We start from the raw sequence: 12,762 nt of genomic DNA on the forward strand, positions 1-12,762 counted from the left end.
TCAGTCATTCAGCCATATAAAACCACGATTATTACACTTACTGAAAAACATCCACCACAGAAGGAGTAAAAGCTATTCGCAACAAGCATGCGCTTCAAGTACTGGGGTGTATTCTGAGACAATCTGAGGAAGAAAAAAAAAATACACTGAATAATGTGAGGGGGAAAAGAAAAATCACATGCCAATATTGTTTTGGGGACACTGGGGTATTATTATGTTGCAAACTGCATTAGGCTCCATGATAAGTGATTGTCACTCTACAAAATGAAGAACACAACAGCATCAATAGAGTTGATGAATCCCCAAGGATTCTGCTTGATGGGAAGGATGAAAAATAAACACACAAAAACGTCAACATCTTAAAGGTTCAATATCGTTCAATATCTCAAACCCGGTTGTCTTCAAGGAACACAAAATACTGTTCTTTTCCATAAATGTAGTGTGTATTCTAAATAATTACATTCACACAAGTATCATGAACAATAAAGATCCAAAAACGCAGAAGGTACGATTTGACATGAAACTGATTATTCATGAGTAACTTCAATAAAATAAGGCTGTTTTCTGTCAGCCACAACATCATATCCTTTCAAATGTTATATTTAGATGAAGCATCTGCGTTAGTTGTCCTCATGTTTTCCAAACGTTTTGGAAATATTGTCTACTACAACTGTGAGTCAGTTTCTTTTTAAAAAGGGTTAAGGTCACTTTTAACCCTGAGTTATGAATCTAGCAGACAAATTGTGGTACTATAGGTGCACAGTGTGAAGCAATGCTGTACTAAATGTTGCAGTGTGCTCTTGACCAATTATAAATCAATCAGAGCTTGCCTCATTAAATATCCATGTGATTTCTATAGTCACAGAAACATTCACATGCTGTTTAGTTTCAGAAAAAAAAATTATGTTACGTGGTCTATGATCTTAAATGTACTGTAATTATTTTACACAAAACATTTCAAAATCCCACGATCCTAAAAACATATAAAAGGTTTAACCTTATAAAATCCTCTTTTTTACAGGTTTAACCCTATAAGGCCTAATGTATCATATTTGATGCTCAAATTATAATCATCATTGATAGATCATCTTTTTTAGCAGGGAAATGACTTTTCAATGTAATTTTTAAAAAAATCCACCTTTAGGTTGTGGTACACGTGTCTTTTTGCTGTAAAATCATTTAATGAAGAGAATAACTTTCACATTAATGTTAGTATTATTTCAAGATGAACTAGACTGAAGAAACTTAGGTTTATTTGATTATCTTTGCATCATTTTTAGAAAAAGCATGTTAAAATCTGAGTATCAAATATAATACATCAATAATTTAAAAAAAAAATTTATTTGTCCACCTCTCAATTATCTTTGTATTACATTGCATTATATGTTTTGCTCCTCGCGATTATAAAACTAAGCATTTAAATATCATAAGAAATATTATTGGGAGATATAGAGTGAAACTGACATTTACATGCTTTTTATGTAAGCATTCTGCGATACTATTGAAAAGATATCATTGATTTGCATTTCAAGCTACCAGAATTTCATCTTACTTTTTGGCAATACAAATATAATTAACTGCACCAAATTGCATATTTTTGCTCAGTTTGGGTCTCTGATTCAAACCATAGTCTTAAAAGACTCAAATTAATATAAAATTTGATACTAAACAAAAACACATACAAAATTTTATTTATTTATTTATGGGGTCATATGGTGCAATTTCATGTTTTCCTTTGTCTTTGGAGTGTCACAAGCTCTACATGCATATATAAATTCCGTCAAGTCGCAAAGATTAAAGTCTCAAACCCAAAGAGATATTCTTTCTAAAAGTTAAGACTCATCCACGTCTTCCTAAAACGCCTAATTTAAAAGACAGGCAGGGCAAAGAGAAGTAACAATAAGGTATGTGGAAAATAATGTGGGTTTTTTAACCTTAAACGCATTGCATTGCAACAAATACACAAAACAATGTTCTTTTTAGCAACGTCATATGACCCCTTTAATATTTTGTCAAGGTTCTGGTGTTTCTCAACTGGTGGGTCGCGACAAAAAACGTAATTCTAAATGTTTTTCTGATGCGAGACTTTTATTTTAAAAAACGTGCATGAACGCCATTGACACGTCTGTCAGATGCAGTTTAGAGTTTCTAAAAAACACGCTGTCCCGATTCAGCATGCGGTCAGATGAGATGTTGATAGGCTTAATGTCAGTGTCATTATTCTATCGTTATTTCGTAACTTATGAAATAAAAAGTATCTCACCTCAGAAAAATTAACTTTCCTGTCCTGCCAGATGTTATATCGCGCTCGTAGTGCACAATGTGGCGGCACCCTGCAAATCACTTCACTAAAGCGCAGAAACTACGAGCATGCGTCGCGTGAAATAAAAGTACCGATAAATCACATAACTGGTACTGCGTGTTAACTGGGAAGGATTTGCATGAAGGTATGATATTCATTCTATTCAGGAGCAGTTTCATTAACAGTTCATGTTAGTATTGTACTTTCGATCTTTTATTTAAAAAATTAACAAAAATCTAACCTTTCATTGGATAATACGAATTTAAAATGTATCATTATGAAATAAATGTTTTTCTCTAATACACATTGGCCACAATTAACGGCACCCTTTTATTCAATACTTTTGAAACCTCCATTTGCCAGTTTAACAGCTCAAAATTTTCTCCTATAATGCCTGATGAGGTTAGAGAACACCTGACAAGAGATCAGAGACCATTCCTTCATCCAGAATCTAGTGCTGTAAGATTCCGAAATTTTTGGAATCGAGTCCAATTCCGATTCCTGGTTCTGGAATCGATGGGAGTCGATTCCGAGAATCGATTCCTCTGTTGTTTTCGATTCCTTTTCGATTCTTGTTTTTTTTAGATCGAAGGAACCTAATCTCGCCATGACTGCAGGATATAAAGGTCGTAGAAAGTATCCTTCTCATAATATGAAGCTTTATTTGTAAAAAATGACAATAAATTTCTATAGCTATGGTTGATTTTAAATTGTAATTTTGTCTGCTTTGCCCGTGAAATTAGTCATAGCTCACTGCTCAGCAGGGACATGCATTTATCGCATGAATTGAACAAGACATGAAGTGTCTAAAATAAATGTGCACAGTTCAGCTGAATGATGAAGTTTACTTTGACTGTATGCTTTGCACAAAATTAACAAACTGTACATTGAAACAAAATAGCCAAAACATTAACAATAACACTGATAAGAGCGCGTGGTTTATCTGTCAATCAGATGCGCTCTCGGCCACTGATCTATGCTCGTGACGTTTTCTTTTAGAATTATCATTGGCTGATAGAAATAAAAATAGAATTTTAGATGGAAATAAGATCCTCAATCACGTCATGATCTATTCTGTCGTGCAGCGCTCAAAATTGTGGACAACATAAGCCAGCTCCACCGTAAAATAACCCCTGAATAATTTTTTTTTTTTCTGGTTCATTAAAACTATCCGAAAGAAACTTTTCGTGGAAACGAATCAGACTTCTAATCACTTTTAGCGAGCATGAGGCGAAGGGTAAATATAAAAATGAAATAGATCTTTTATATATATAAAAATAATCTTTTATCTCACAACTCTCGTAATTACGGCTTTTATCGAGCATGAGGGAGGCGAATGGTGCTTCTCAAACGGAAGGCTGCATCCTCAAATTATGATGATGCAGTACCGACTCGTTTGCTTTCAGTTTATTTTAGTGAATTTAAATGTGTGCAGCCTTCGTAGGATGCAGCCTTCCTTTTGAGAGGCACCCATAGATAAGCTTTGTTGAACTGAAAAAAGCTCTGAATGAGGAGTCGATTCCTCTTGATGGGATCGATTCCAACCTTTGGAATTGACTCTCGATTCCCAACGCCTCGGAATCGATTGTTTTTGGAATCGATTCCCAGCTCTACCTGAATCACTCCAGACCCTTTAGATTCCCAGCTCCATGTTGGTGCTGCTTCTCCTCAGTTCACCCACTCATTTTCTATAGGGTTCAGGTCAGATGACTGGAATAGCAGAAGCTTGGTTTTGTGCCCAGTGACCCATTTTTGTGTTGTTTTTGAGGTTTGTGTTTGGATTATTGTGCAGTTGGAAGATCCAAACATGGCTCATTATAAGATTTCTAACAGAGTCAGTCACTTATTGATTTTTTTTATCTGTTGGTATTTGATAAAATCCATGATGCCATGTGTCTAAACAAGATGTCCAGGACCTCCAGCAGAAATATAGGCTCACAACATCAAAAATACAGCAGTATATTTCATTGTACACATGGGGTACTTTTTATCCCTGTGTTCACCAAACCCATCTTGAGTGTTTGCTGCTAAAAAGCTAATGTTTTAGTTTCATCTGACCATAGAAGCCAGTCCCATTTGAAGTTCCAGTTGTGTCTGATAACTGAATATGCTGGAGTTTGTTTTTGGATGAGCTCTGAGAATTTTTCTTGAAACCCTCCCAAACTATATGTGGTGATGTAGCTGCTGTTTGACAATTTTTTTTTAAGGTTTTCTGACCCCGAGACTCAACTATTTTCTACAATTCTCCAGCTGTGGTCCTTGGAGAGTCTTTAGCCACTCAAACTCTCCTTCTCACCGTGCATTAGGATGATATAGACACACGTCCTCTTCCAGGCAGTTTGTAACATTTTATGTTGATTGGAAATTCTTAATTATTGCCCTGATGGTGGAAATGGGAATTTTCACTGTTCTAGCTCTTTTCTTAAAGCAACTTCACTAATTTGTGAAGCTCAATTATCTTTTGCTGCATATCAGAAATATATTCTTTGGTTTTTCTCATTGTGATGGATGATTAAGGGAATTTGGGCTTTGTTTTCCCTCCTATTTACAGGTGCATCTCAATAAATTAGAATATTGTGGAAAAGTTCATTTAGTTCAGTAATTCAACTCAAATTGTGAAACTCGTGTATTAAATAAATTCAATGCACACAGACTGAACTAGTTTAAGGGTGAATCCCATTTCTCTGTCTTACCCCTTCCCCTTCCCCTTCCCCTACCCCTTCGTCTTACCCCTAGCCCTTGTCTCTCGAAACCGAGTGGTAAGCGCTAGGGGTGAAAACATACCCCTATGAAATGAGACACCACTTGGTTACGGTTACGTCATCATACACCCTCGCTAGCTGGCTGGTACGTCACCAGAGCCAACAAGTGTTGATCACAAACTTTGGAGTTTAGTTAAAACTGTAGACATGCATGGAGTCCATTTAAGGCTAGTCTGCGGGACTGTTGTGCAAATCAGCAATGTAACGTTAGCGTAGCAAACTAGCGATTTTTAAAACGTTTCAATTAAGAACATGGTTGCAAATATATATGTACAGGACTGTCTAGTGCACAAAACAAGACTGTTGTAATTTTTAAATAAATTATTCAAGCCAAAAATACTTGAATACTTGATGATCTGGCCACCATTGTTGCCGGTTGCGCAGTGTGTTCTGGGTACCCCTTGGTTTCAAGTAAGCTCGCGAAAATGTTTGGTTTTAAGGGGCATCTACCACTTCCCCTTAGCCCTACCCCTCGATCAAAATGAGAATTGGAATAGCCCTTACTCTCACGTGAACGTGCAAAACTAAGGGTAAGGGGTAAGGGGAAGGGGTAAGACAGAGAAATGGGATTCACCCTAAGTCTTTGGTTCTTTTAATTGTGATGATTTAGGCTCACATTTAACAAAAACCCACCAATTCACTATCTCAACAAATTAGAATATTTCATAAGACAAATTAAAAAAAACATTTTTAGTGAATTGTTGGCCTTCTGGAAAGTATGTTCATGCTTTCCTTTTGCTTTAATCACTGCCTCAATTCGGCGTGGCATGGAGGTGATCAGTTTGTGGCACTGCTGAGGTGGTATGGAAGCCCAGGTTTCTTTGACAGTGGCCTTCAGCTCATCTGCATTTTTTGGTCTCTTGTTTCTCATTTTCCTCTTGACAATACCCCATAGATTCTCTATGGGGTTCAGGTCTGGTGAGTTTGCTGACCAGTCAAGCACACCAACACCATGGTCATTTAACCAACTTTTGGTAGTGTGGGCAGGTGCCAAATCCTGCTGGAAAATGAAATCAGCATCTTTAAAAAGCTGGTCAGCAGAAGGAAGCATGAAGTGCTCCAAAATTTCTTGGTAAACGGGTGCAGTGACTTTGGTTTCAAAAACACAATGGACCAACACCAGCAGATGACATTGCACCCCAAATCATCACAGACTGTGGAAACTTAACACTGGACTTCAAGCAACTTGGGCTATGAGCTTCTCCACCCTTCCTCCAGACTCTAGGACCTTGGTTTCCAAATGAAATGCAAAACTTGCTCTCATCTGAAAAGAGGACTTTGGACCACTGGGCAACAGTCCAGTTCTTCTTCTCTTTAGCCCAGGTAAGATGCCTCTGACGTTGTCTGTGGTTCAGGAGTGGCTTAACAAGAGGAATACAACTGTAGCCAAATTCCTTGACACGTCTGTGTGTGGTGGCTCTTGATGCCTTGACCCCAGCCTCAGTCCATTCCTTGTGAAGTTCACCCAAATTCTTGAATTGATTTTGCTTGACAATCTTCATAAGGCTGCGGTTCTCTCGGTTGGTTGTGCATCTTTTTCTTCCACACTTTTTCCTTCCACTCAACTTTCTGTTAACATGCTTGGATACAGCACTCTGTGAACAGCCAGCTTCTTTGGCAATGAATGCTTGTGGCTTACCCTCCTTGTGAAGGTGTCAATGATTGTCTTCTGGACAACTGTCAGATCAGCAGTCTTCCCCATGATTGTGTAGCCTAGAGAACCAAACTGAGAGACCATTTTGAAGGCTCAGGAAACCTTTGCAGGTGTTTTGAGTTGATTAGCTGATTGGCATGTCACCATATTCTAATTTATTGAGAGAGTGATTTGGTGGGTTTTTGTTAAATGTGAGCCAAAATCATCACAATTAAAAGAACCAAAGACTTAAACTACTTTAAGAATATACTTCAGAGATATTTTACTCATAAGAATTTATAGGGGTGCGAATAATTGTCCAACGTGTATTTGAGAAAAACATTTATTTCATAATGATATTTCCCCCCATTTTAAATTCTTAATTTTCATAGCCTTCTTTGATAATATTTACCAAGGGTGCCGATATTTTTGGCCATGACTGTGTGTGTGTGTGTATATATATATATATATATATATATATATATATATATATATATATATATATATATAAAATATAGTGGGTCGCGGCCTGATGACCATGGAAAAACGTGGGTCCCAAGGCCAAACCAGTTGAGCCACTGCTGTAAACTGATATTACTATTATAATAATAATAATAATAAAAATGTTTTTCTGGGTAGTATTTCATATGTCAGGCTTTACAGGGTTAATTAGATTTTCTTTCATGGATCTCATGTTCTCAGAGTTTTATGCCCCACTGGTTGCAAATAAGACCCAGGTTAATCCAGCTGGTTAACCCAAATTACAAATTTACAGTAAACCCAAGATTAATAAGAAACATGGATGAATTAAGGGTTAAAAGGGATTCATGAAGTATGAAAGCTACTTAAGTTCATAACTCAAGAATCCAGCTGTATCCTTGAGCAAAGAACATCCTTTATCTGCTGTGAAGATGCTGTAATGTGCTTAACAACAAGCTGCTTTATATGTGTGTGGGTGGCTTCATTTACAGTATGCAAAAACAGATCATTTTTGTGCTTGTTCAAACCGTGTACAAATGATTAAGTCCTTCTTTATTGTTTTATGCGTCATACTATACTCTCCTGAGCAAATGCTCACTTAGCCATGCAGAATGAGGAGCTAATTGGCCAAAGCCCACAGGCACAGACCAATTAAGCAAACGTCCAGCATGCCTGTCAAGCATCATGTTTCGAGATACAGCTCTGCTGTTCCTTTCCACAGGCCTCAGGTCAGTGCTGATCTGAACATCGTTGCATCTGACTCAAAGTGACTGCCAAGCCTCTCTTCTGCCAGGTCACCAGACACCAGCACAAAGCAGGCCCCTGGTTACCACGACAACAGTGCAATGTACGGTGTGATTGAGAAGAAAATGTCACAGAGCAGCTTCTTTGTTGGGCACAGCAGCCAATGAGGTTTGCATGCTGTCACTGACATGAGACAGAACTACATGAAGTAGAGCTCAAATGAGCATGAATGGAGTGAATACGGCCAAATTTTCCCAAAGAAAAGACGCTTGAAATGGTGATTAGGAAGAATGTCTCAATTAGTGTGATTACATGGGTAAATCTCACCAAACCTGTCAAAAACATGGATGGGTCATATTTCAGCTTCAAATCAAAAGAAAACGAAGCCTGGTGCTGTTCGGTCATTTTAGATTAAAAGGTTTGCATTTCATTCATTCATTTATTCATTCATCCATTCATTTCTTTTAAATTTCAGAATGGTATGAAACTTGGTGACTTTTGTAGCAATTGATCTGTGAATACACACAAAAAATCATGGAAATGATTTGAAAAGGTTAAACAGTCTCATTTTGGACAAAAAAAGTGTGCATTTTGATTTTTTTACTGCATTGGAATGGTACAAAACTTGGTGACTATGTAAATAAATAAAGAAAGAAAGAATTGTGGACTTGATTCAGAAAGGCTAAAAAGTCTTAGAAATGGAAAGTTGAGTGCTTGAAATAATTGATTAGGAAGAATGTCTCAATTAGTGTTATTACATTGGCCAATCTTACAAAAGCTTTCAAAAACATGGCTGGGTCATATTTCAGCCCCAAATTAGAGGAAAATTAAAATCTATTTTTCCACTGTTCATTTTAGACTTTAAAAAATAAAGGTTTCAATTATTATTTTTTTAATATATACATTTTATTTGAATGGTATAAAACTTGATTACTTTTGTGGCAATTGCTATGTGAACAAACGATTTTGGACATGATTGGAAAAGACTAGAATGTTTTAGAAAAGAAAAAAATGGGTGCTTGAAAATTGTGAAGAATCTCTCAATTAGTGTGATCACATGGGTGAATCATGCCAAATCTGTTAAAAAAAAAAAGATTTTTGTTAATAGTCACACTGGTAGGCCTACTTGTAAAAATGACTGTCATAGGAAGTGTCATGGTGAGGGGCAGTGTTGGGGAAAGTTACTTTTAATAGTAATGCATTACAATATTGCGTTACTCCCTAAAAAGTAACTAATTACGTTACTTAGTTCATTTTTTATGAAAAGTAATTAGTTACGTTACTTTTGCATTAGTTTTAAAATCTGGGCAGGGCTTGCTTGTTTGTCTTTAATATAATAAAAAAAAAGTTATATTTTTTGGCAAACGTAAAAGCCCTTTCAAACCAAAAGTGAAATGAATAAGCCTCAGGCTAGAGGTCTACGCGGGACTGTTTTTTTGTTTGTTTTTTTGTTTTAAATCACGCTCCCGCCAGGTCATGTTCCACACACACCCGCTCCCGCTATATATTCACTCTTTGTTCACCCGCTGTCCGCTTAGAATAATTTTCTTTCCTACCCGGTTTCCTATCCGTTCCCGGTAAATTTAGATCTTGTTTCCAGAATCTCACATTTAAATTTACGCTACTAAGAGCGAGACAGGCTAATAAATAAAAGTGTAGTCTGTACAAAACTGTATTTGTAATTTTATTTGTCTTGTCAAGACACAACATTCGTTTAACATTTTGCTGTCAACAGCAGGAAAAAAGTGTCACAGAGAAAATAAAAATGTAGGTTGTAGCCTATAAAAATTGTACCTAATTATTTGTATTCGTTTTTTCAAGATACAATTCGTTTAACATTTTGCTGCATGTCAACACAATAGGAAAACGTGTTGCAGAGTTGCACAAAAATTGTAGCCTATTTGTTATTTTTATTCGTCTTGTCAAAATACAAAATCATTTCACATTTTGCAGTTAACAAAGTAGGAAAATTGTCGCAGAGAAAAATAAATAAATAGGACATCTGTCATTTAAAATGATAGGCTATAAGCAAAATATGAACAAAACCGAGTTGAACGTCCTTCAAGGACAGCGCATCCACACTTTGCTCCATCCTTATTTTGCTCTGTCGCTTATCGACAACCTGCCTGTTCTGTCTGAGGGCCGTATATTTTCCACCGGTACAACCTGCTCTGAGGACCGTTATGCTGCGCACAGAGCCTGCAAATAAAATTTGTGACGCAGAAAGCACTGGTCCATGCGTGCATGCAGTCCTGAGTGAAGGCTGTACTTAGATCAATGTACTTAGGTCAATAAGAATAAAGCGCAGAAACTATGCTGTTCTGAAAGGAAGTTGGGAACAGAATTTTTTTTTTTTTTGCTTAATTTTTGCATATTAATATGGTTGAATTGGATCATTGAAGGTCAGCAGCAAAGACAGTGGTTAATAAAATGGGAATAAATACATAAAGGATATGTGTTATTTAGGCAAATTATTGCAGGTTTGCATCATATTCTGAGTTGCATTTCACAGTTTTTATTCATTTTGAGGAATACTGAATCAGTTATGAATTAATGAATGTTCGCATTTACTCTAGAACTACAGTAACATCTTACTCCCGATTTCTCTCAACATGGGGACAGGAGAGCTGTCAATCAATAAATGGGGGAAAAGTAACGCGTTACTTATTTGAAAAAGTAACTCAAATATTTTCTTGTAAATTAAAAAGTAATGCATTACTTTATTAGTTACTTGAAAAAAGTAATTGATTACGTAACTCGCGTTACTTGTAATGCGTTACCCCCAACACTGGTGAGGGGGGGATTATTATTACTCTGTGTAAAGAATTTAATTTATTGTTTTAAAAATAACTGAAAAATAAAAAGAATACAATATATGAAAATAACAATACACACACACATTATATATATATATATATATATATATATATATATATATATATATATATATATATATATACACACACATATATATACACATATATATACATACACACACTAGTCAATATTTGAAGTGGATCAAAACCTTTTATCAAAGTTGTCCGAAAACCAAAATGCGTTCTTGTCTTAGGACAACTTTGATTAACTTTTTTGATCCACTTCAAATGTTGACTACTGTATACATATACAGTCATGGCCAAAAATATTGCACCCTTGGTAAATATGATCAAAGGAGGCTGTGAAAATTAATCTGCATTGTTAATCCTTTTGATATTTTATTTAAAAAAAACTCACAAAAATCTGTTTTTTTTCTTTAACATACTCGATTATATAAAGGAATGACTTGTTTTTTCCCCCTCCCTCTCTCTCTCCTTTTTGACTGGATTTAAAGTATTGATTATATGTCTGTTGTTTTGTTTTTGAATGGATGTTATGAAGAAAAATAAAAAGTTGATTAAAAAAAAAAAATATTCACAAAAATCTAACCTTTCATTGGATAATAAGAATTTAAAATGGGGGGAAATATCATTAAATAAATGTTTTTCTCAAATACACCCCTAGAAATTCTTATGACTAAAATATCTCTGAAGTATATTCCCATTCATATTCACAATTTTGAGCACTCTAGGGTGATTATGAACAAGAAATTATCCAGCCATGGCTTCCTGTTTCACAGAAATATAAATAGCAGGGAAAACAAAGCCCAATATATTTCTGATGTGCAGCAAAAGATAATTGAGCTTCACAAATTAGTGAAGTGGCTTTAAGAAAAGAGCTAGAGCAGTGAAAATTCCCATTTCCACCATCAGGGCAATAATTAAGAATTTCCAATCAACATAAAATGTTAACATGAAAACCTTAAAAAAAAGGAGATTTTTGATCTTTCCGTGGTAAAGAGATGAGGTTGATTCTCTATATAGAGTGAGCATTGTAGGAAAAAAACGTTGCACTCCTCCGCCACGCCAGAGAATGGCGCTGGTCTGGCCATGGGACTGTCTGTCAACGGCGAAGAAGGACTGGCGATGGTGGATACGGAAGTGGTGGCTGGTGCTGATGGAGGTGTAGCAGTGAGGACACGTCGTAGATTGTCCACGAGTTCCTGGAATGGATCCGGCCGACTCATTCTGAATCACTCTGTTTGGTCCGATCTTCTGTTACGGGAAGTTGACCAGACACAGAGGATGTGAAATAACACAGTGAAGTTTATTAGAATTCAGCAGTCGGGTATGCAGGGGAGAGTGGTAAGTATCTGAAGTACTTAGAGCGATAAAGGATATACTGATGATCGTCTCTTTGCCAGGAACTCGTGGATGGCGTGGTGAAGCACACACCTCGGGTCGATATCGACGACGAGCTGGGGTGAAGGATGAAGGCAGAGGACCAACGAGGAACAGGAGGTAAGTACTCTTGAGGTAAGTATCTGTGTAGAGTAGGTGTGAGTCCACTTCGTGTAAGCGAGATCGGACAACTGAGACTGCTCTCATTAGAGTTACAAATGACCTGCTTCTATCATCTGATCGTGGTTGTATCTCTTTATTAGTTTTACTGGATCTTAGCGCTGCGTTCGACACTATCGACCACAACATTCTTTTGAATAGACTAGAAAACTTTGTTGGCATTAGTGGAAGTGCCTTAGCATGGTTCAAATCGTAAGGAGGTAAGTACTCTTGAGGTAAGTATCCGTGTAGAGTAGGTGTGAGTCCACTTCATGTAAGCGAGATCGGACAACTGACTGATGTGAGGTCTGTGCTTAAGTAGGGCTGGCATGATTGAGTGTTGATGAGGTGCAGGTGGTTTGAGTTAAACTCAGGTGACAGTGATCGCTGTGAGAGATTGGTGGTGGAGCCTGGCGGATCTGTGACAGTCAGGCGTTCTCTAACCTCATCGGGCATTATAGGAGA

The 12,762-nt window shown here is 36.8% G+C and overlaps 1 protein-coding gene across 5 annotated transcripts in view; it reads right to left on the reverse strand.

Moving 5' to 3' along the window:
• Positions 1–12,762, reverse strand: part of vat1l (vesicle amine transport 1-like) — a 53,939-nt gene that overhangs the window by 17,189 nt on the left and 23,988 nt on the right. The window lies entirely within an intron of this gene.

Source organism: Onychostoma macrolepis, chromosome 07, assembly GCF_012432095.1.
Source record: "Onychostoma macrolepis isolate SWU-2019 chromosome 07, ASM1243209v1, whole genome shotgun sequence".
NCBI lineage: Eukaryota > Metazoa > Chordata > Actinopteri > Cypriniformes > Cyprinidae > Onychostoma > Onychostoma macrolepis.